This window comes from Malaya genurostris, chromosome 3 (assembly GCF_030247185.1).
Source record: "Malaya genurostris strain Urasoe2022 chromosome 3, Malgen_1.1, whole genome shotgun sequence".
Classification (NCBI taxonomy): domain Eukaryota; kingdom Metazoa; phylum Arthropoda; class Insecta; order Diptera; family Culicidae; genus Malaya; species Malaya genurostris.
In genome coordinates, this window is record NC_080572.1 from 227,793,883 (window position 1) to 227,816,723 (window position 22,841).

Below are 22,841 nucleotides of genomic sequence, written 5' to 3' on the forward strand. Positions count from 1 at the left end.
GTTCTGTATGTTCAAGTTGCCATAGAGTGCTACGCGTACTTGAGAGCTCTAATAAAGTGGATACTTTTCAGGTACTTTGGAATTTTTGGTTGCTTAGAGAGACTACGCTAAAATTTTAATTTGATATTATACCAATTTGAACATTCTTCACAAAATTGTGCGCTTAGTCTAATCTAAATTATTAGAAAGAAAAACGCAAGGAAAATTTCTTAGTGTGACCTTAGCACTTCTACAGCACAATCTTTTAATTGATTCATTCAAAAATTTTCTGCTTTATTAAACTCGCGCCCGCGATGACCAATGAACTGGTAAATGACATCAGACCATTTTCTCCTGCCAACAGCGGTCTTCTAGAACAGTCATATGCATTCCGTCATTGAGTCATTTGGCAAGCAATAATTTAGATACCCAATTAAGCACGTGGCTCGAAATGAAAAACCACATGAATCAAGTTTTCCCACGCACACAACTCGTTTCGCGCCAAAAGATTCTTTCAACGATCTAGTTTTCCTTTCTTTCGACGGCCAAACACTTATGCAACTCGTTGCGCGCCAAACACCAATTGTAGATCTAGCAATCATTGGCGACTTTTTCAGTGGAAAATTGCATTGTCCATACAAAATAACTTTATTGATTTTTCCCACTTTTCCGGTAAGTTTTCCAAATTTTTTTGATGTACGAACCCGATGGGGGTAAAAACTGATCAAACAAAAAAAAAGCATCTCAATCCGTCCATCCGTTCTTACGTGATGCGATTACAAAGAATGATCTCTGCATTTATATATATATATATATATATATATATATATATATATATATATATATATATATATATATATATATATATATATATATATATATATATATATATATATATATATATATATATATATATATATATATATATATATATATATATATATAGATAGATAGATAGATTCTCTTGAATCACTGTTTATAAAACTAATCAGTCTGATCGTTCTCTTGAAAATTATTTTTATGATATGAAATCGTTTCATTTTTTTCAGGTTTTTATCTTGAGGTTGCTCGTATCCAAAATTTATTCTTTTAGTAACTTTGAAATCATCATAATTAACTTCGATTTAAGGGATATTTTTCAAAATCTTTACAATGTAAAATTTGTGGAAGGCATCAAAATAGAATAGAATCAATTATTCTAAGCGCTTAAAGTAGAGTAAATTTGTAATTTGTAACAGAATTATTTAATTTTAATGTAATCGTGCTTCATTTTAATGTAATCGTGCTCGGACGTGTCTTGCATACAACCCCATAGTTTTTTTCTAGGTTGGTCTGACAGTCATACATAGAGATGCCAGATATTTTTATAGGAAATCTGTATTACTCTCTATAAAAAATCTGTATTTATCTGTATTCACTAACAAAATAAAATTTCAACAATAAAATGATGTTAAAAGATGTTATTCCAACACATTACGGCTGTAGAATGGTAGATTGAATGAGACCAAGACTTTGCTTCTCGTCACTGCAATCAAATACTAATAGATAGCTCATACGAAAAAGTTTTTATTTTGCTTCTTGGGAGATTCGTATTAAATTTAGGAAATCTGTATCAAATATCAAATTTTCTGCACAGATTTTAAAAATGACACCGATTTTCATAGATTTCTGAAATCGATCACAGATGAGCACAGATGAGTACATAGCGGTTGGAAGTAGCGAGATCTTTTTTTTTGTGTTCATCAAAATGATTCCGTTCAGCTATTATTTAACGGAAAACGTGCACAGACAGATTGTTAACTTGATCACAGATTTTTGAAAAAAAATTGCAAGGTCCGTGGTGTTTAGTATACTCTGTTTTTCTGAAGTATGAAAAGTTCAATCGCCGATTTTACAATGATTGAAACTATACAAGAAAGAAGCTCCGTTAAATTTTGTGTGCGGAATCAAATTTCTAGTTCCGAAACGTTCAGAATGTTGCAAAAGGCCTTCGGTGATAATTGTATGTCGTGAGCAAGTGTTTTTAATGGGTACAAGTTGTTCAAAGAGGGTTGAGAACGTGTTGACGACGAACCCCGTCCAGCACGACCATCAACAGGTAATGTTGACAGTTGTCTTTGATTATCGAGGCGTGGTGCACTCCGAATTCCTTAAGACCGGCCAAACTGTCCACAAAGAATACTATTTGTGTGTTATGCGTCATTTGAGCGAAGCTATTCGTTCTTGGTTTTTACCCCACGCTAATGCACCGTCACATACTGCATAGATTTTTTCGCAGAAAATTCAACCAATATCGTTCCGCAACCTCCGTATTCGTCTGATTTAGCTCCGTATGACTTCTGGCTATTCAGCAAAGTCAAACAACCGCAACCTACGCTACGCACATTGAGGGTTATTCCGGAAATTGACTTTAACAACTGTTTCGAGGATTGGAAATTGGAAACGTTGGCACACGTGTATTGGGATAGGAATTGAGCTACAGAAGCACATATAAGCTTGGCAAGTAAAAGGTGCATACCATGCATGATGCATGTCATACAGTCACTAGTGCTAGTCGTTTGAAAGCGGGCAAGTAAAAATAACGGGAAAAGCTCGTAAAACTCAATCAGTAATTATGAAAAATTATGGTAAACAGAAAAATACGTTTGATCTATTCTAAAGTTAATGCTGCAGAGAAAATTGACTGGAATCCAACTCTATGTGAATAAATATTCGGAAAATTTATGTTACATTCAATGGAAAATCATAGCTCAGCACAGAAATTTATTTTCAGATATTTTTCTACAGTGTATAGTATGTTTCAACAACAGAACAGCTAATGTTATTCAACCGAATTAGGTTACATTCACTAGGTCACAGACGAAACTTGGACTAGCTCAATTGGTGTGCTCTTTACGTTCTTCAAAAGATTTATGGTTTGCAAAAATAAAGACCATAAAAAAATAATGCAGGTACCCTGCAACGAAATATTCAAATCTTCATCTAAACCGAGCACTCAGAATGAAGCAATTCCGTTCTTACGTAGAGCTTGCGCTTGCCGCGAATTCCGTACAAATTTTCCTCATCACACACCGTCAGCTTGGCAACGTCTTTTAAAATCATAAATCAAACGCGAGCACCCGGCTATGCTTCCGCGGTCCAACTTGAATTATGTTCCGTGAGGCCGAGAATCTCAGTAGTAGTAGTAGTAGTAAGAACAGCACCACCAGCAGCAGCAGCAGCAGCAACAGTAATAGTGCAGTGTCTAGTAGGGCAACAAATGGAAATTTTCCCGTTTTTTTTAATTGCCCAACTTGGAATAAATTTGCTCTTTTGTTCCGCGAAAGACGCTGATTTCTGCCAGTTTAACTTAGCCATGCAGTGGACCGTACCGGTGCCGGTTCCTGAAAGTCTGCGTCGTTTTTTGTCTGCTTCTCTTTTGAAGTAATAAGAAAAGATTGTAAGTGGATTTGCTAGGCAGGTTGCCTACTTTTCTGCATTCTTGAAATATCACAGAAATAGGCAAGACATTGCTGCCGTCTTAATCCGAAGTGCATTGTGTCGCAGCAAAGAGTTCCCGGGATGCTGTGGCGCAGTCTGCGTGGGTGGGTGAGTGGGAACAGTTGAAGCTGAATGCAAAGAAATTTCTCTGCTCTTGTTCGCTGAGCACCTCCTTCAGATGAACCACGAAGAAAGTGCGGAAAAGAAAATGTGGTCCTGATTTGTTTACATCCCCTAGCCCAGGTCAGAATCCGGTCCGAGAACTTTCGTAACACACTTTGCACAATGGGGCGGGCCTCGCGGGCTTCAACTGTTTCACATAGCGAAAAGAACAAGTGGGTACCCACTTGACACAATGCCGCTACTCTTTCCTCATCCCGCGGTTGCCGGTGTGTTGTTGACGGGAAAAGAAGGTGCAGTAGAAGGCTTGCGCTGAACTTTCGTTGTTCATCATGTGCCCGGCACCTTTTGCACAATGCGATGCGGGGTACAACCGCTTATCACTACACCATGGATCCAAGCGGCACACTATGGCTTTGTTAGATTCCCGCGCAGCAGCCGCCGCCGCCGCCGTCAGTTTCTTTGCCTTCAGGCCACAGACAATTCATTCAATTATGGTCGACACACACATACACACACTGACCGATGTAAAACTCTTCATTAGTTCGTTTCCCCCAGGTGATTTTCGCAACGGATGAGAAAGGTCTTCCACGTTGCTGAATAACCTGGAACCTACATCCATGCACGGTTGGCTGCAGATTGTGTAAACGTGTCGGAAACTGGATGAACAGGGCAGAAGCAAGTGATTCCAGGAAATTAAAGCAACTATCGACCGGGAGTGAATATTGCAGTATTTAAACACAGTCTTAAATCGATAGCTCGAACATCTCAGTAGGAATGCCGTTCCGCGAGCGGATACGGTCTTAATTTGATGGCGAATGTCCTCAATTCAAAACCTACTCGGTAATAGACGCTCAAAACTGGCTCCGTTATTTTATTGCTTTCTGACGATTCACGTCCGAAAATCGGAAGTTGATCTGTGTTGATCTGACTTCCAGAAAAAGAAAGAGCGAGAGAGCAACGTTTTGTTTTTGATTTCATTGCACCTCCTTCGGACCTTCACCACGTTTGCCCCCCACCCAGCTGATGATCATCCGCTCACTCACTTTCATCGGTACAAATGATTTCGTATTCCTGCCAGACGTCGTCATCGTCGTCTTCGTTTTCGTCATCTCAATTTTCTTTTTGTTGTTTGTTTTCTTTTATTTTTTGGGTGTGACTCAACGTTTTTTTTTTGTGGTTTTATTTTACGCTTGTCGATCTCGGCAGTAGGTAGGTAACGGTACTTTTTGGTTGACATGATTGGAACAGCGTAGGGTAATTACAACCATACTTATCTCTGTTCCTATCTATTGAATAGATTAGTTCGTGAGAGATCTTCTATGTAAAACTTGGGCCGAGTGTCAAATAGATTGAAACGACGTAATTGTGACAAGTTTATGACTATAATTTCTATAATTACTCTGAGTATTATGGAAACTACTTGGGATAGCCCTCTCAAGTAACAATTTTAGTTACGGAAAGCTTATTTGTGACTAATTTGCAACAAGAAATTTGAGAAATTGTTACTAACGGGTGGCAAGTAAAATTTTGAAATTTTTTCGAGGCCTGTATGCTCAACAACAAACGAGCTCAGAAAGAACTAAGAGTGTGTATGTGTTAGCTCTCTTTCTGCTAGTATTTTCTGTTTTGTTCATGCTTGCTCAGTTTTGCTCAAAATGCCGTCGAAACAAGAAGTATTTCACGAGCGCATTGTACAGTTCTACGAACTGCACAGAAATCTCGGCAGATAGTATACGGTACAACATTTTAAAAGCAAAAATGTTGCGGCTTCGACAGTTTACAATATCCTAAGATGCCCAACAACTGCTCGTAAGGAATACCAGCCAAAATTATGGACGCAAAAGGACTTCGTTCTCTTTCTCGTGCCTTCAACAACAAGGATTCACTGAGTTAAAGGTATGCCGCAAAAAAGTTCAACTGTTCTCACCAGTACATCTGCAAAACATTAAAAAGACTCGGAATAAAGTACCGAAAGAAGACACGAGCCCCGGGATATACTGACGCACAGATTTCAACGCTGAATTCCCAATGCCGCTGATTGATTAAAAAATTTTCCGGAAAAAGTTTTGTTCTGGACGAAGAAAGTTACTTCCCTCTTCCGAAGACGCAGATTCCCGGAAACGATCGATACTATTCAACGGATAGTTCTATTTCACCTCCGAACATAGAATATTAGTTTAAACATAAGTTTGAACAGAAAGTGATGCTGTACTTTGCCATTTCCGAGAAAGGTATTTCTAAGTCATGGCTCAAGCCCTCTGGTTTGGCAATCAATCAAGATGTGTACCAGAACAGTCACGTACCCAGAGGGGACCCGAGGGGCCCGGGCCCCTCCCGAAATCGAAAACAGATATATAATTATTTAGAAGGTCTAAGACAAGTGTTGCAAAAATAACAAGACAGTAAACGCAAAGAAATGTAACACAATAACAGTAAAGGAAAGAATGATAGTTGTAAACACAATAACAGTTCCAGTGGAAAAGTTTAGAGTGTCTCTTAAAAACACCCGTAAAAGGAACACCGAGATTTAGTTACATAAGCAATCTTCAGTAACATTATTTTTTATCTTTGGGCCCCTCCCGAAACGAAATCCTAGGTACGGGCCTGTACCAGAACGAATGTTTGTAGAAAGTTTTGATCCCGCTTTTTCAAAAACATCATGCTGATGGACAATACGTGTTTTGGCCCGATAAAGCGTTATCGCATTGCGCCAAAAAACCCAATCGTTCCTGAATACCCAATCGATCCCTTTTGTACCCAAAAACCACAACCCGATAAATGTACCTCAGTGTCGCCTAATCGAAGATATCTTCAGGGTTTTTCCTTGGTGTACAAAAATAACTGGAGAGCCACGAATTGCTAACAGTTAATTGGTAGAATTAAGAGATGCATTCGCAAAGTTGACATGAGGGCCGTACAACGATCCTGTTCCGACATCAAACGGAAGCTTCGCCGAACATCCGATTACGAACCGTTTTCAAATGTTCACTTTTTTTTTCAACAATGAACAATGTATCTTTAATTTCAATAAATCAGATCTTCTCCAAGTATGTTATGTTTGTCTTTTTTTGACAGCTTGAGAAAGAAATTCCAAAATTTTAGTTGCCACCCGTTAAAATCTAACCGTTTGCCTGACTCAAAAAGCGCAGTTTTAACTAGTATCTAGCGACAAATTGGAGATCGATTAAAAATAAGTTGTTGTTACGTTGCAATGCAGTGCTGAAATAATTTATCTTTACATAAATAACGAAACAGCTTGTTTTCAAGTATACTTATTAAAATTTAGTCATCAGCAACATTGTAAACATTGAATGACTTCGAAATGGTTTTCTATAAACAATGAAAACAATTTTTACAAATTTTACAACAATTTTTAAACTGTCGAGCAAAATTCATTTTTCATTAAGTGTTTTGCCTTTCTTATATAGAAAGGTTCTGCAATCACTGTGAAAACAGAGCTTTGAACCAAAGATCGGAGGGCCGAGTATCATATATCATTCGACTCAGTTCGTCGAGTATGCAAAATGTCTGTGTGTGTGCACTTTTCCAAGATATTTTAACACGCTCAATTTTCTCAGAGATGGCTGAACCTATTTTAACAAACTTATGCTCGTTAGAAAGCTACAGTCGAGTCATTGATTAAGTTCAAAGATCAAATGGCTGTGACTTTTGGTTTCGGAGATATGATTGTATAAGTGACGTAACCGACAAAACGCGTTGTATTTTTACGCACTCAATTTTCTCAGAGATGGCTGAACCGATTTTCACAAACTTAGATTCAAATGAAAGATCTTGTGGTCCTATACAAAATTGCTGATTTTTATTTGGATCCGACTTCCGGCTCCGGAATTATGGGGTAAAATGTGCGAAAAAATTTGAAAATAAGTGCACTAACTTTTCTCAGAGATGGCTGAACCGATTTTCACAAACTTAGATTCAAATGAAAGGGCTTGAGGTCTCATAAAAAATTCATGAATATTTTTTTGGATCCAACTTCCGGTTCGGGAGTTATGGGGTAAAATGTGCAAAAAAAATGAAAATATGTGTTCCAACTTTTCTCGTAGATGGCGCTTCAGATTTTCACAAACTTAGGTTCAAATGAAAGGTTCTGTGGTCCCATACGTAATTCCTGAATTTCATCCGGATCCGGAAATATAGGTTAAAGTGTGTTAAAAATTTTATACCATCACTGAAAAGGGCGAAAAACCATAAAAACTGATATGAGAAAGGCATCATTACACCACTAGGTGGATTAAAACAGGTTTTTTTTATATGAGTTTTTTTTTAAGTTTTGCGGGTTTTTATGATATTTTCCGATAGTTCTGAGATTTTTTCCATGTAATTTTTTTCGCGGTACTAATTCTCCGCATTAAAAAAGACTGGAGTGTCTTTCCGGAACCGAAAGGAACAGCCTCTTGATCTTCGAGAAAATTGAAGGGAAAGGAAAAAAACGCGTTTTGTCGGTTACATCACCATAACCATAATACACTCAAGTCTCTTTTTATGCGGTTTTTAGTACAATTTTTTAGGTGACTTTTTGTGCGAAATTTCAAAGTTGTACGCTTTTTCAAAGCGAATTTTCAAAGTTGTGTGGATTTTTTTATGGAAATTTTATAAGTAAAACGTTTTTTTTTGCGAATTTTCGAAGTTTTGAGATTTTTTCTATATGATTTTTGTATGCGGTACGTATTTCCCGCAAAACAAGACTTGAGTGTCTTTCCATAACCGGAAGCAACAGCATATTGATTTTCAAACTTGATTCACAACCCAAAAGTAGCTTTCAAACGAGCCTAAGTTTGTGAAAATTGGTTCTGCCATATCTGAGAAAATTGAACGGAAAGAAAAATATACTTTTTGTCGGTTACATCACTTATACCATTATACACTCAAGTCTCAAAAATAACCTTATGCGATTTTTTGTACGGGTTTTCAAGCGACTTTTTATGCGAAATTTAAAAGTTATACGTTTTTTTCAATGCGAATTTTCAAAGTTATACGCATTTTTTAAATTTAATTTTTTTAAGTTATGCGGTTTTTTATGCTAATTTTCGAAGTTCTGAAATTTTTTCTATGGGATTTTTTATGCGGTACGTATTTCTCGCATAAAGAAGATTCAAGTGATTCACAACCCAAAAGTAGCTTTCAAACGAGCATACGCTTATAAATTGATTCTGTTATCTCCGAAAAAATTGGTCGGAAAGAAAAAAAAAGCGTTTTGTCAGTTACGTCACTTATACCGTTATACACTCAAGTCTCTTTATGCGTTTTTTAACGGGTTTTGAAGCGACTTTTTATGTTGTAAGATTTTTCAATGCGAAGCCTCTTTTTATGCGGTTTTTACCCGACTTTTTATTGCGAAATTTAAAAATTGTAGGATTTTAATGCGAATTTTCAAAGTTATACAGATTTTGTATGTGAGTTTTCTGAGTTATGCGGTTTTTCATGCGAATTTTCGAAGTTTTGTAGTTTTTTAAGCGGTACGGAAGCAACAGCCTGTTGATCTTCAAATATGATTAACAACCCAAAAGTAGCTTTCAAACGATCCTAAGCTTGTGGAAATTGGTTCTGTCCAGTCAGAGAAAATCGAGCGGAAAGAAAATGTGCGTTTTGTCGGTTACGTCACTTATACCATTATACACTCAAGTCTCTTTTTATGCATTATAAAGCGACTTTTAATGCGAAAATTCAAAGTTGTACGTTTTTTCAATGCAAATTTTCAAGATAACACGGGTTTTTTATGTGAGTTTTCAATGTTATGTGGTTTTTCATGCGGATTTTCGAAGTTTTGAGATTTTTTCTATGTGATTTTTAGGCGGTACGTCCCGTAAAAAAATTAACCATTGATTTTACAGCATACACAATTGATTCACAGTTAGATATATGGGTTACAATGCATTTTATTGTATCTTGACAAGATTTTTTTTCATCTCCAACGATTCAATATATTGTTCCTACGATTCTACAATTGAATTTATTGTACACGTGGCGTTTCAAACAATATGCAAACTGTACATTTTATTGTTTTCCAAGAAAACATGTATGAGAAATCTTTATGATTTGAATTGTTACGATACTTAACAACCTATACATTCTATTGTAAAAAGCATTTTCACAATTGATTGAATAGTGTATAACAATACATTAAAATATTTTTCAATGGTCAAAGCAAAATTGTGGCAGCTTTTGTAACAACAAATCGTATTGTTTTTCTACAATATTTTTTATTCGGGGTGTTCCCCGCATAAAAAAGACTTGAGTGATTCACAACCCAAAAATAGCTTTCAAACGAGCCTAAGCTGGTGGAAATTGGTTCGTCTATCTCCGTGAAAATTGAACGGAAAGAAAAAGAATGCGTTTTGTCGGTTTCGTCACTAACACTATTACACATTCAAGTCTTTTTTTATGCGGTTTTTAGGCAAATTTTTTTGTAAAATTTCATAGCTATACGTTTTTTCAATGCGAACTTTCAATGTTTTACGGATTTTTTTATGTGAGTTTTCTTAGTTATGTAAGTTATCTTTAATATGTAATTTTTTATGCGGTACGTATTCCTCTCATAAAAAAGATTTGAGTGTCTTTCCGGAAACGGAAACAACAACCAATTGATGTTCGAACTTGATTCACAACCCAAAAGTAGCTTTCAACACGGAAACCCTTGCGATCGTGAAACAACCAAAATATTAGTTGTTTTTCTGAATTTGATTGGTTAAAATTTGGTACAACTAATCGGTTGTTGTTTTTTCTAAACTGTCATTTTTTGTTTTTCGATCAACAGGAACGATGGTTGAAATAACAAAATTTATGGTTGAAAAAAAGATGCTGTCAGTTAGTCAAAACACACACCTTTCAATTTCAATAAAATTTTAGTTGCAACAACCGACCTTGTTTTTGATTTAACAGTTATGTGAGTTGAAAGTCGGTTTTAGTTGTTTTAGATATTACGATTAGTTATTTCAACTTAAGCAAAATTATCGATTTTGAATGACAATAAAATATTCCTTATTGATATACGTTCTGATTTTTTAAATGAAAATTCGGTATGTTAAGAAATATAAAAAATATGTAATATTTAATATAAATAATACATTATATTATGACTTTATAAATAAAAGTTAATGTTGTTGCAGTTCTGCGAGTAGTGCTTCTACGCACTGAAACCGGCGGTCATGTACAGAGGTAACGCATCAAATTAATTGATTTCTATGATTGGTAACTGATTTGCGAAAAAACTAGTATATCAATTCAAAGTCTAATGAGATCCTATGTTACTAAAATTTATATTTAATTTTTAGTTTTCGGTAAAGGATCACACTCATATCCTATCAAGCCAAGTATTATTTTTAATGAAGCTGAAAAATGATATTACCTTCCATCTATCGGTATGATAAAACTTTTCTCAGCCCTTATTTTATATTGAATGAATTATTCACTGAAACTATTTCAATTTAATCACTTTGTTCATACAATTTTTGTACATGACTTGAAGATAACATGATGCTTATTCATTAACATGCATTCAAGAATCTAGTAGATTTTAAGACCAAAATTCAAAAGCATGCAATTCACTGGGTTCTAGTTTTGGTTAAACACGTTTTGTTAATTGCAATATCTCTAATGGCTATCAATTCTGTGCATAGCACTTTTATATCAATCGTTTCTTCTTGTAACACCAGAGCGGTAAAGATGTAGATAATTTATCATTACATTAATATTCTGACAACTTAGATATGATGATAAACATTAATTTACTATCATTCAAAAGTCACTCTTCACGAGTTTTACAAACGTATAAAAAGCGAATTTCGTTTGCATGAAAATGTTTAAGAAACGCGTTTGAATTTCAACTAAAGTAATGGTTGATTTCTAATTACGATTTTTGTTTTGCTTTGTGCTGTTTTTGACATTAGACAGCATTTTTTTTTTTTTCATAAATACGTTTATTTCTTAAGGCAGTTTACATAAGTTTTTCTTCGCCGTAGCATCACTTTTACATAATATTCTTATCCTAATTTAATTCTAACATAGTCACAACGTTTTGCATTTATTAAAACATATTCTCTTATTACTTAAATATCATCTTAGGTAACTCGTCATTAATTATGAAATCTACTCGGAAATATTATTTGAACCAAACGATTAACTTCTATAAATTATAAAATAAGCTGTTATTTTCAGACATTTTGTTAATAATTTCATAAACTGTTTCGAGTTTGTTTGTATCATTACATTATTTTTATTCTAATTTAGCTATTGGTTGAACTCATGGACGCAGCTGGGATCAGAGCTAAGTCTTAAAAGGGGCCTTTATTAAATTGAAACTCCAGTTTTCTTTATGAAATGATAAATAAGTTTCATGTATGAAAGGTCACGACAAGCAAGAATGTCTCGAACTGGGATATTGGGTAGTCTACCTTGGGTACGCAAAGAATTTATTAGTTGAGATCTGACATCACGATACTCCACGCATGTCCAAACGACATGATCAATATCTCGATAACCTTCGCCACAAGCACAATGATTAGTCTCGGAGAGCCCAATTCGAAGGAGATGTGCATCTAACGTGTAGTGATTGGACATGAGCCTAGACATCACACGAATGAAATCTCTACTCACATCCAGTCCCCTGAACCATGCCTTTGTCGATATTTTCGGAATAATTGAGTGCATCCACCGACCCAGATCATCTTTATCCCAAGAAGCTTGCCAGCTGGCAAGTGTTCTTTGGCGAGACGAGCTATAGAATTCGTTGAAAGCAATTGGTCTCTCATAAATTTCACCCTCAATAGCACCACGTTTGGCTAAAATATCGGCTCTTTCATTGCCAGGAATGGAGCAATGAGCCGGGACCCAGACTATAGTGATTAGATAATTATTGTTCAATATGTCGTTCAGGCACTGTTTTATTTTGCCCAGGAAAAACGGTTCAGTCTTGCCAGTCATGTTTGAGCGAATGGCTTCAATTGCACTCAGACTATCTGTGAAGAGGAAATAATGGTTTGGAATTAATGTGACGATTACACTCAAACTATATTGAACTGCTGCTAGCTCTGCTATATAAACAGATGCAGGTTCTTGAAGCCTAAATGAGGCCGAAACATTATTGTTGAACATACCAAACCCTGTCGCTTCTTCAATTCGCGATCCGTCCGTGTAAAACATTTTCTCAGAGTCAATATGCCTGAACTTACTTGAAAATATTTTTGGGATTTCCGTCGAACGTAGATGATCCGGGATTCCACGCACTTCGCGCTGCATGGATGTATCGAAAAATAAAGTTGAGTCAGGGACATTTAGGAGGCTGACACGGATAGGAATATATCTTGAAGGGTTGATTTCCTGTGACATATGGTTAAAATATACTGTCATGAATTTTGTTTGAGATCGAAGCTCGACTAGTCGTTCGAAATTATTAATTACCATGGGATTCAGCACCTCACATCTTATTAGCAGGCGTGATGAAAGCTCCCAAAATCGATCTTTTAATGGAAGAACTCCCGCCAGAACTTCAAGACTCATTGTATGTGTCGAATGCATGCACCCTAAAGCAATTCGCAAACAACGATACTGAATTCGCTCCAGTTTGATAATATGAGAGTTTGCAGCGGAACGAAAGCAAACGCATCCATATTCCATCACTGAAAGTATCGTTGTCTGATACAATTTTATTAGATCTTCCGGATGAGCACCCCACCAAGATCCTGTTATTGTTCGAAGAAAATTTACTCTTTGTTGGCATTTTGTTATCAGAAACCTAATGTGTCCTCCCCACGTGCATTTGGAATCGAACCACACCCCGAGGTATTTAAAAGTTAAAACCTGTTGGATCATTCTTCCCATCATATGGAGCTGAAGCTGCGCGGGATCATGCTTTCTTGAAAAGACGACTAACTCTGTTTTCTCCGCAGAGAATTCGATACCAAGATGAACAGCCCAATCGGACAAGTTATCTAAGGTATCTTGCAATGGTTTATGCAGATCAATAGCTTTGGGTCCAGTAACTGAAACCACGCCATCATCTGCCAATTGTCTTAGTGTACATGGGGTTACTAGACAGCTGTCAATGTCATTTACGTAAAAATTATAGAGGAGCGGACTGAGGCATGAGCCTTGCGGGAGACCCATGTAACTATTTCTGAGTGTTGCCAAATCGCCATGTGAAAAATGCATGTGTTTCTCTGACAAAAGGTTGTGCAAATAATTATTTATAACCGCTGGGAGTCCATTTTGGTGAAGCTTGTCTGAAAGAACATCAATGGAAACTGAATCAAATGCTCCTTTAATGTCTAAAAATACAGATGCCATTTGTTGCTTTTGAGCGAAGGCAATTTGGATGTCAGACGAAAGTAATGCAAGGCAATCATTCGTCCCTTTATTTCTACGGAAGCCAAACTGAGTATCTGACAACAAACCGTTCGTCTCGACCTAAGTGTCGAGACGTCGTAGAATAATTTTTTCGAACAATTTTCTGATGCAGGACAACATCGCAATGGGTCTATATGAGTTGTGATTGGAAGCTGGTTTCCCCGGTTTTTGAATGGCGATAACTTTCACTTGTCTCCAGTCAGGTGGAACAATATTTTGCTCAAGAAACTTGTTGAACAATTCCAACAAACGTCTTTTTGCGAGGTTGGGCAGATTCTTCACCAAGTTGAATTTAATTCTGTCCAACCCTGGAGCGTTATTGTTACAAGACAAGAGTGCTATAGAAAATTCCATCATTGAAAATGGGTTATTAATAAAACCATTATTTGGAGGAGATTCCCTTATAATGCTCTGCGTAGGAACAGAATCTGGGCAAACTTTCCTAGCAAAGTCAAATATCCATCGGTTCGAGTATTCATCACTCTCATTGCCCACGTTACGATTCCTCATTCGTCTGGCCGTGTTCCAAAGAGTGCTCATTGAGGTATCTCTTGACAAACCTTCGACAAAATGTCTCCAATAGCTACATTTTTTGGCTCGAAGTATGCTCTTGTACTTGGTTTCTAAAACCATAAGTTTTTCAAAATTCTGAGGAGTTCCTCCTCCCCGTTTTAGAAACGTCTTGCAAGCATTTTGTTTTGCGAGTTTAGCCTCTGAGCACTCTTTGTCCCACCAGGGGTTGGGAGGCCTTCTGTTAGTCGTTGGCCCAGGAAAGCGTTTAGTTTGGGATTGTTCTGCTGCCTCCAGAATCGAACAAATGAGGTAGTCATATTCTTCAAGTGGAGGGAGCTCTTCCATTGAATTCAAAATACTAGAGATACTACTTTGGTATTTAATCCAGTCGATATTTTTTGTCAAATCATATGGAATACTAGCGGAAGTAGCAATGCAATTGCTACTGCTAATTGAGATGATGATTGGTAAATGATCGCTACCGTGTAAATCAGGCAGTATTTTCCAGGTGCAATCTAGTCGAATTGATGTTGAGCAAAGAGATAGATCTAATGCACTTGGGCGTGCAGGAGGTCTTGGGATCCGTGTAATGCTACCCATATTTAATACCGTCATGCTAAAATTGTCACAAATGTTTTGTATTAAAGATGATCTGCTATCATTGTAAACGGAACCCCACATAATACCGTGCGAATTTAAATCCCCCAGAATCAATCGTGGTGCAGGAAGGGCTTCAACCATTTCATTAAGCTGTTGCTGTCCAACTTGTGCTTTTGGAGGAATATAAACTGAAGCTATGCAAATATCTTTGCCTTTAATGTTTATTTGGCAAGCAACAACTTCTATACTAGAAGTTGAAGGGATGTTTAATCTATAAAAGGAATAGCATTTCTTAATTCCCAAAAGCACTCCACCATACGGAGAGTCTCTATCGAGACGTATAATGTTAAAATCATTAAAATTTAAAGCTATGTTTGAAGTAAGCCATGTTTCGCATAAAGCAAATACATCACATTTTTGACTATGCAATAAAATTTTAAATGAATCAAGTTTTGGCATGATGCTTCGACAATTCCACTGCAGGACAGTGATTGTATCATTTGCGGCGGGTGATAAATTATCCATCAAAAGATACAAAACCTGAGACAATTGGCCATTGAGCTGATAACTGCTTCAAAAAGGTTCTAGCTATTGGAAGGAATGCCATTATGAGGGTCTTTAAGGGTTCAGATATATTGAATGCTGAGAAAATCCATTCAACAATTTCCGAAAACTTCAGTAATCCTGTTGGTGGCTGTGAAATGGAGCCCACTGGATTATTATCTTTTTCTGTACTAGATCCTGGATTGGTTTGTGAATTTGACAAACCAGGAGGCACAGTCTTTGGTTTTGACTTTTTTTGTTTAACACGGGGATCTTTTTTTGAAGATGAAATTTTAGGTGTCTTTTTTGGTAATTTGGAGGAAGACTTCTTTCTCTTAACTGACCCTTGGGTAGTGATAAACGAATTACCTTCACTATTTTCGTCAGAGTCAGAGTCCTCTGGTTCCTCTAGATTTGAAAACCCGTTTTCGGTTTCCAAAGGGGGGACATCAATGACCGTTTTAAGCATTTCTGCATATGTGCGCTTAGACCGTGCTTTTAAAGAAAGCTTAATTTTGTCTTTGTGCACTTTAAATGCAGTGCATACTGAAATATCATCATGAGGACTATTCCCACAATAAATACATTTTTCAATTTCCTTGTTGCAATCATTATCTTTATGAGGCCCTTCACACTTAATACATTTTGGTTTATTACTACAGTAAGTAGCTGTGTGTCCGAATTTTTTGCAGTTCGTACAATTCATTACATTTGGAACAAAAAGCCGAACAGGGAGGCGAATTTTATCGACATAGACATGGGACGGCAACGCAGACCCGGCAAATGTCACTCGAAACGAGTCTGATGGGCGATAAACTTTTTTTTCCTCTTCATGAACTACTGAGTACAGTTGTTTGCACTCCAGTATTTTCACACCCTCAAGCATAGAGTTCTTGAAACGACCAACACCATGCTTGAGTAAATCATCTACCGAAAGACTCGCTTCGGTAACAACACCGTCAATTTCGACATCTTTGGAGGGTATGTAAACTTTATACTCTTTAATGAAATGTTCCGAAGAGACAATATCATTCGCGTGTTTCAAATTATTTACCACAACACGAATTTTATCGTTATTTACTTTTATGATCTCTTTGATTGAAGAGTATCGTGATGTCAAACCTTTATTAATTTGAAAAATGTTTAATGGCTTTGATATACGTCTAAAAAAGACTATCCAAGGCCCAGAAGAGCTCTCCTGATATTTTTTCGTTCGTGGGGGTATCGGATTCATGCTAGGATTTACGTCCATGAAAGACAGCATTTAAAACAACATATTTTTTAACTACTTCAATATGTGCAAATCAAATAGCAAATTGGTTGAATCAACTAATTATTAGTTAAAACAACAACTGCAAAAATCAAAAATTGCGATTGTAATTTTTTGGCTGGAGGGTTTTCCGTCAAAAGATCCTAAGCTAAGTCGAAATCGCCCAGGTAATCAACAAGCATATTCTATTACTATGATAGCAAAGCATCGCCAATCGACATTTCAATCGATCTGTTAGGGAATTAATGCAGACTTCGACAAAATATACTGGCTATTTATAGATAATGCTTATTTATGGCTAGTGTGTATTCGGAATGCTGAATTGTAATTGATTTACAACAGATGAGCTTTCCAATTTCAGATACCGAGCTAGGAGTATCGTTGGTGCTCATAAAATGCTATTTATGATCTTCGAGAAAATTGAGCGGAAAGAAAAAAATGCGATTTGTCTGTTACGTAACTTATACCATGATGTCCCCGGAAATCCCCAATCCAATAGTAGCTTTCAAATGAGCCAAGGATTGTTGAAATAGGTTCAGCCATCTCCGAAAAAATCGAGCGGTAAAAAAAAGATGCAAACAATTCTAGTACCTTTCTTTTGAGATATAGTAAAGAATAGAAGCATGTAGTTAAATGTAATCGAGAAATCGAAGAAAAAAAAATAAACTGGAAGATAAAGTGAAAAAAGTGAACTAAATCAGTGAAAATCAATAAGTAGATAAGACAAAAGAAACGAAATCAAAAATACTACAACAAACTGGTACTGATTTCGACGTTGTGAATAAAAAGTTGAGAGATATAAAGAGTCATAACATAAATCATACTACGGCTTAAACCTATAGCTTTAAAAAACATCCAGAAAATTATCTAACTAATTTTTCAGGTCTTTTCAAGCATGTGTCTTATGTCAGTAATAACTAAAATTCGAACTGAATGTAAAACTCGGATCCAACATCGTCGCTGTCACGGTTCAAAGGTTCAACTTTCTCATATTCTCCTACAGAGTATGATCAAACCGAGGTCTACACGAAAGAAAAACATTCATCCTACACAAGCGCGCACAGTCACCAGTCGAACGGGAAAGGGCGAACGAATGGGGCAATGGCACCATGCCGAACCGGTATGTTTGGAAATCGTGGGCACCTCAAGTTAAACTACAAAACCTGACAGCAAACGGTATGACAGCGCCTGTCTCCAGAGTCCAATGGTGATCGGATCGCAGCTGAACGGTACGCGAACCTACACAGCTGAAAATACGGGAACGGGCAGCAAACAAATGCACGCATGTCTCACTTTGCTAAGTCCAACAGCCAGGCAGAGGTCTCACGCATAGAAACTAGTGCTCTCTCTCTCGAAACGTAAAGCATATTCTTTACCAGCGCAACTCTAAATATACGCACGAGCAGCCGGCCGTGTCTGACAAAGAATGAAAGAACAGTTCGAAGGAGGTCGACCAAAACAGGCAACGAATCTAAAAGAATTCTAGAAATAATGCAGCTGGGCGCAGTATGCAAGGGATCGACGAAGAACGAACATATGGATGGTTATTTTTTTTTTCAAACATGAAAACATTGCTATCCAAGGTAGAAGAGTCATTCAATTAGCCATGTTCGATTGATCATTTCGAAATGGTGCTCAAGAATCCACTGGATAATGCAACTCTGCAAAAGTGGTAGAAATCGAGTATCCTTTTTTCATTGATTGCAACAGTTATAATTGTTGCACTACTCCAATTCTCGGTTTTCTGTTGAAATAACTTGAATTGTGTTGAATTATTCAGATAACTATTCATACTGCAAATGACTTTCTGTTTCTGTGTTTTCATTTGTTGAATGCCTCTACTCTAAACACAGTAGAAAAATATGTATATTTATAATTGATCATGTTCCCCTTCATGCCAGGTTTTTGGCGACCCGTCGTCTCGTATGGCCAAACCCATCCAAACATAGCGCAAGGTTCAACAAACCTTTATTATTCCGCTCCTGTTTTGAAACGTTGAAATCCTGCAATGTTGCTCGATGCTGCTGTTGTTATTGCGCGACTACTCAGTGCGGTGCTGTAGACATAATCCCAGTCGCCTCCTTTGCTCGGCTACAACGTTTATGCTGGTTGTTTATCTGTGTTTGTGAGTTTTCACATATCCTCCTCCTTCGGTTGCTGCTATATCCTCACAACAAAAAAGCAATGTACTATCACAAACACAGGCTACTTTTGGAAAGTCGGTGAATAATAAAATTCTTGCTTCCTTATGACCAATCTTCATTCACAATTTTTTTTTTCGACACTTTAAAATTACTTGAATTCTTTCACTTATTTTGCTTTTTCAGTGATATTCAATCACACATTCTGCTCTAAAATGAAACCAATTTTTTTTCTCAGACACTTTTTCTTTTACCTTTATTTCGAATCATTTAAAAACGCACCGACAAACAAATTTTCAATCAATTTTCCAATATTCCTTCACACACAATGACTGCTGCGAAGAAGGAATGAAAAAGCACCCCCTTATTTTTTTTTATTGTAACGGTTAACCTCCTTTATTTTATTTTTGTTTAACCCCGACAGCACTTCCAGTTTCACGTTCTTCCAGCCTTTGTCGTCAGTAGCATTGGACCATCATTTTCGCCCGCAACTGTCGTGCTGCTGCTGCTGATGGAGGAACGGCTAGGAAAATCGAAACTCCTTTCTTCCACCCCGAATCAGTGTGTTTGCGCCGAACCCTCCCCCAAAAAAGATAATGCACTACAGAATCACGCACACACACGAATGCTCGCGCGCACTGTAAAAACGATATCCTTTTTTGGCAAGGAAAACTTCTCTTCACCTGAAACGAACACCTTCAGCAGCACAAAACGTCAAGTTTCAGCCGTTTTTTCTTCTTCTACTTCTGCTTCCTTCACTTTTGGAGTTTGGACACTGATGGGGAACTAGTGACTACCGTGTCCTATTTCATACTAGAGTGCCTTCTCGCAGCCTGCACACGCACCATTTTTTCGTTGACATCGGTCGGTAAACAGTTCAGTCTACTGGAAAATGTTCACATAAAAAAAAACATCCGGATTCACACCATCTACACAACCCCAACAGAACCCGCAGGGAAATAAAACGCGCATGCAACCGATCGCAACACTAGACTGGAGCACACTCTTCTCTCGACTGAATGATGGATAGATGCGAAGGCAAACCAGCAGCAGCAGCATAGCTTCGTCGACGGAGTCAATTGTGCGGATATGTTGGCAGGAGTTTCTTGAGCACATAAAATGTATATACTCTCTCTCCGTCTCTTACTTCATACTCTTTCTTGTTGTGATTCTCTCAACAACATGTTCTGTGTTTACCTCAAAGTACTTTGCCTCACTGGCCGAACGTATACCTAACAAATACCAAAGTTGCCAGATTTAACTCTAAATAAGGAACATGCGTTCTCTATAGGAAAACGGCCATACACCCAGATCAAGAACAAATTCCGGATGATTTAGGGACTCCTCGAGAGTTTGTCGTAACAGTAATCGAAAAGGAAAAGTTTTTGCTTTCGTATGGAACTAAAATTAATAGGGTAACGGCTCCCTGTTTCGTCTGTGCTCCTAGTTCCACCTCATCCCTTTATCTTTTAACTTTGAACATGAATCACATCTTTCAACGTACCTTAACCAAACTATGCAGTATTTTAGAATATTTATCTAATATTTTTCCATTTAGAAATAAATTCACTTTCCAATTTGTGAAACATTTTCGTCTTAAGTTTGACAGTTCGTCATGTTTCTGAATATTTACTAATCGATTCAAAGCAAAGCACTTTTTGTCCTCCCAAAAGATTTATTGGAGTGGCCATGCCCCCCAATATTTTGGCAACTGGAATAAATATCAGGAAATTTCACTGCAATGTGAAATGTGTTATACTTTACCCCTTTCGAGTATTGGTTATTACTTGAATAGTAGGGAAAATGTTTGCGATTTTTACGTGATTGCTTCTATTTGCTTTAACCTCTCCGTTTCCTTTATAAAAATGCTTTATATATTGCAAAGTTCAATGATCTGTAGTATTAATTATTAATTGATTCTGCTGAAGACATTAGTCCAGAAGCGAAACATTTCAAAATTGACGGCAATGAAAATTGGACGATAAGTTTGATTCGTTCGTTGTTTGGGTTCGTGAAGCCCGGTCGACCTGTTGTGTTATTCAGTACAATAAATGAAATATTGCTCGACTGCTACATGAGTAAAATAGTGAATAAGTAAAATTAGAGAAGTATGTAAATTGAGAGCATTTGGATGCACAAACAAATAATCTTTTTTTATAATTCAAATAAATTCGCTGCATTACGCTTGTTTAAAGAAATCGTTTCTCTTTCACTTAGTTTTTTCTGACAATAATAACATTCAACGAGTTTTATATCAATAAATTTTCATAATGTATTATTCGTATTCCAAGTATAATTTCGATATTTTTCTATTCATCACATTCCTACTGTTTTACCCGTACAACTTTTATTTATATGTATCCGAACTAAAATTGAATTTAATTCGATTCTCAGAAATTGTTCGATTTGTAAGCTTTCTGGAGTTATCCTTGCGTGATCTTACCACCACTGATTTTTGCTTGCAAATAGAAAGAATACTCATAGCCGCCTTATTCTTATCAAAAATCTATTATGTGGCATCTGAAAACTTCGCACGAGGCTGATTATAAATATAAATAGGGTAACAGAGGTATTTTGACCCACTTTAGGATTGATTTTATTTTGGCCCACTTTAAATAAATATCCACCAAATGTTGTAATATCTTTGAAAACCCCTACCGCAATAGGTAATTTAATGTGTTTACCTTCAAATTTATGTAACATGGGTTACTTAACATCGATTAAATCCGATAAAATCGATAAAGTTTGTTAGGTGGGCCAAAATATATGAAGTGGCCAAAATACCTCTGTTACCCTATATTGATAAAAAAACTTCAATATTTCATACTTGAATATAGTGAGATCCCAGGACAACTGTTATCGTTTAATCGTAATTGGATCCTTTTCAGGTTTTACGAAAGGAGAATTTTGTCAGCAAATACTATTCTCATAACGTCAATGTTCAGTAACTAAAGTTATGTAATTTGAAATCAATAATTTATCGTCTTGTGTTGCCAGTTTCAACGTTTTCTCAAGCGATTTCGTTTTGACAGTACCAGTTATTGAGGGGTAGTTGAATTTGCGAGACAGTTTTGATAGACGAGTGGCAGGCCGTCGCGTCGGCTTATCAGTGCTTGAATAAGTTCAAATTGATCTGCCATTTCCGCCTAGCACTTCAATTTATACCGCAAATTTAAGCAGACGCAAAGTTTACACTATTATTCTAAGCAACGGTTTAAATTGACGGAGATGGTAGTTCAATTTTAATGGATTTAAGCACTGCGGATCCGAAGGCGAATCGTGAAAAACCGGAATGAAACCTTTTAACACTATACTTCGATGATAAGTATCACAATGAAATCATGTCAGATGGATCAGATGAAGTTAATTATTTCAAACAGCTTCCAATATCGAATTTCTCGAAATTTTATAATAACCATTTACTATATTGAGACCACTTAATTTCTGTGTACAATGCACTGCAGCTGAACAAAACCGGCGTTGTATCAATAACCGACCACACCATATGTGGTAACCACAACACAAATAAAAAATTTCACTGGATCAGTTAACAGTTGAAATTAAAATCAACTTGTCAAAAGAAGTTCTGTTTTGTTTCGGTGCAATTAAGACTATCTGTTTTTAAACAGGGTTACCATAATAACAGGTTTTTCTGTGTAACCACAAATGTTTCAATTCTCTGCTACGCAGATACTGTTTAATCGATCGCATATTTTTTCACAGAGCAATAAAATTCACAGATTTCTACAGATCTGAAAAACTTCGTTGTTTGAAAAAGTTTCACCAAGATTTAACGCAGAAACTACATGCATCACAAATTGACTTGATAT

The 22,841-nt window shown here is 36.7% G+C and overlaps 1 protein-coding gene across 2 annotated transcripts in view; it reads right to left on the reverse strand.

Annotated features, from left to right (window-relative positions):
- The window catches only part of LOC131439021 (tyrosine-protein kinase Src64B), a 223,728-nt gene extending 203,702 nt beyond the window's left edge, over window positions 1-20,026 (reverse strand). Inside the window, exons 1-2 of one of the 2 annotated variants that reach the window (XM_058609502.1) lie at window positions 19,695-20,026; window positions 18,837-19,216 (exon numbers count right to left, since the gene is read on the reverse strand). The gene's annotated coding sequence lies outside the window, so the exon portion shown is untranslated. Of the gene's footprint in view, window positions 1-18,836; window positions 19,222-19,694 lie in introns of both variants that reach the window. The other variant, XM_058609501.1, reaches the window with a different exon arrangement.
- Between the last annotated feature and the right edge of the window lie 2,815 nt (window positions 20,027-22,841).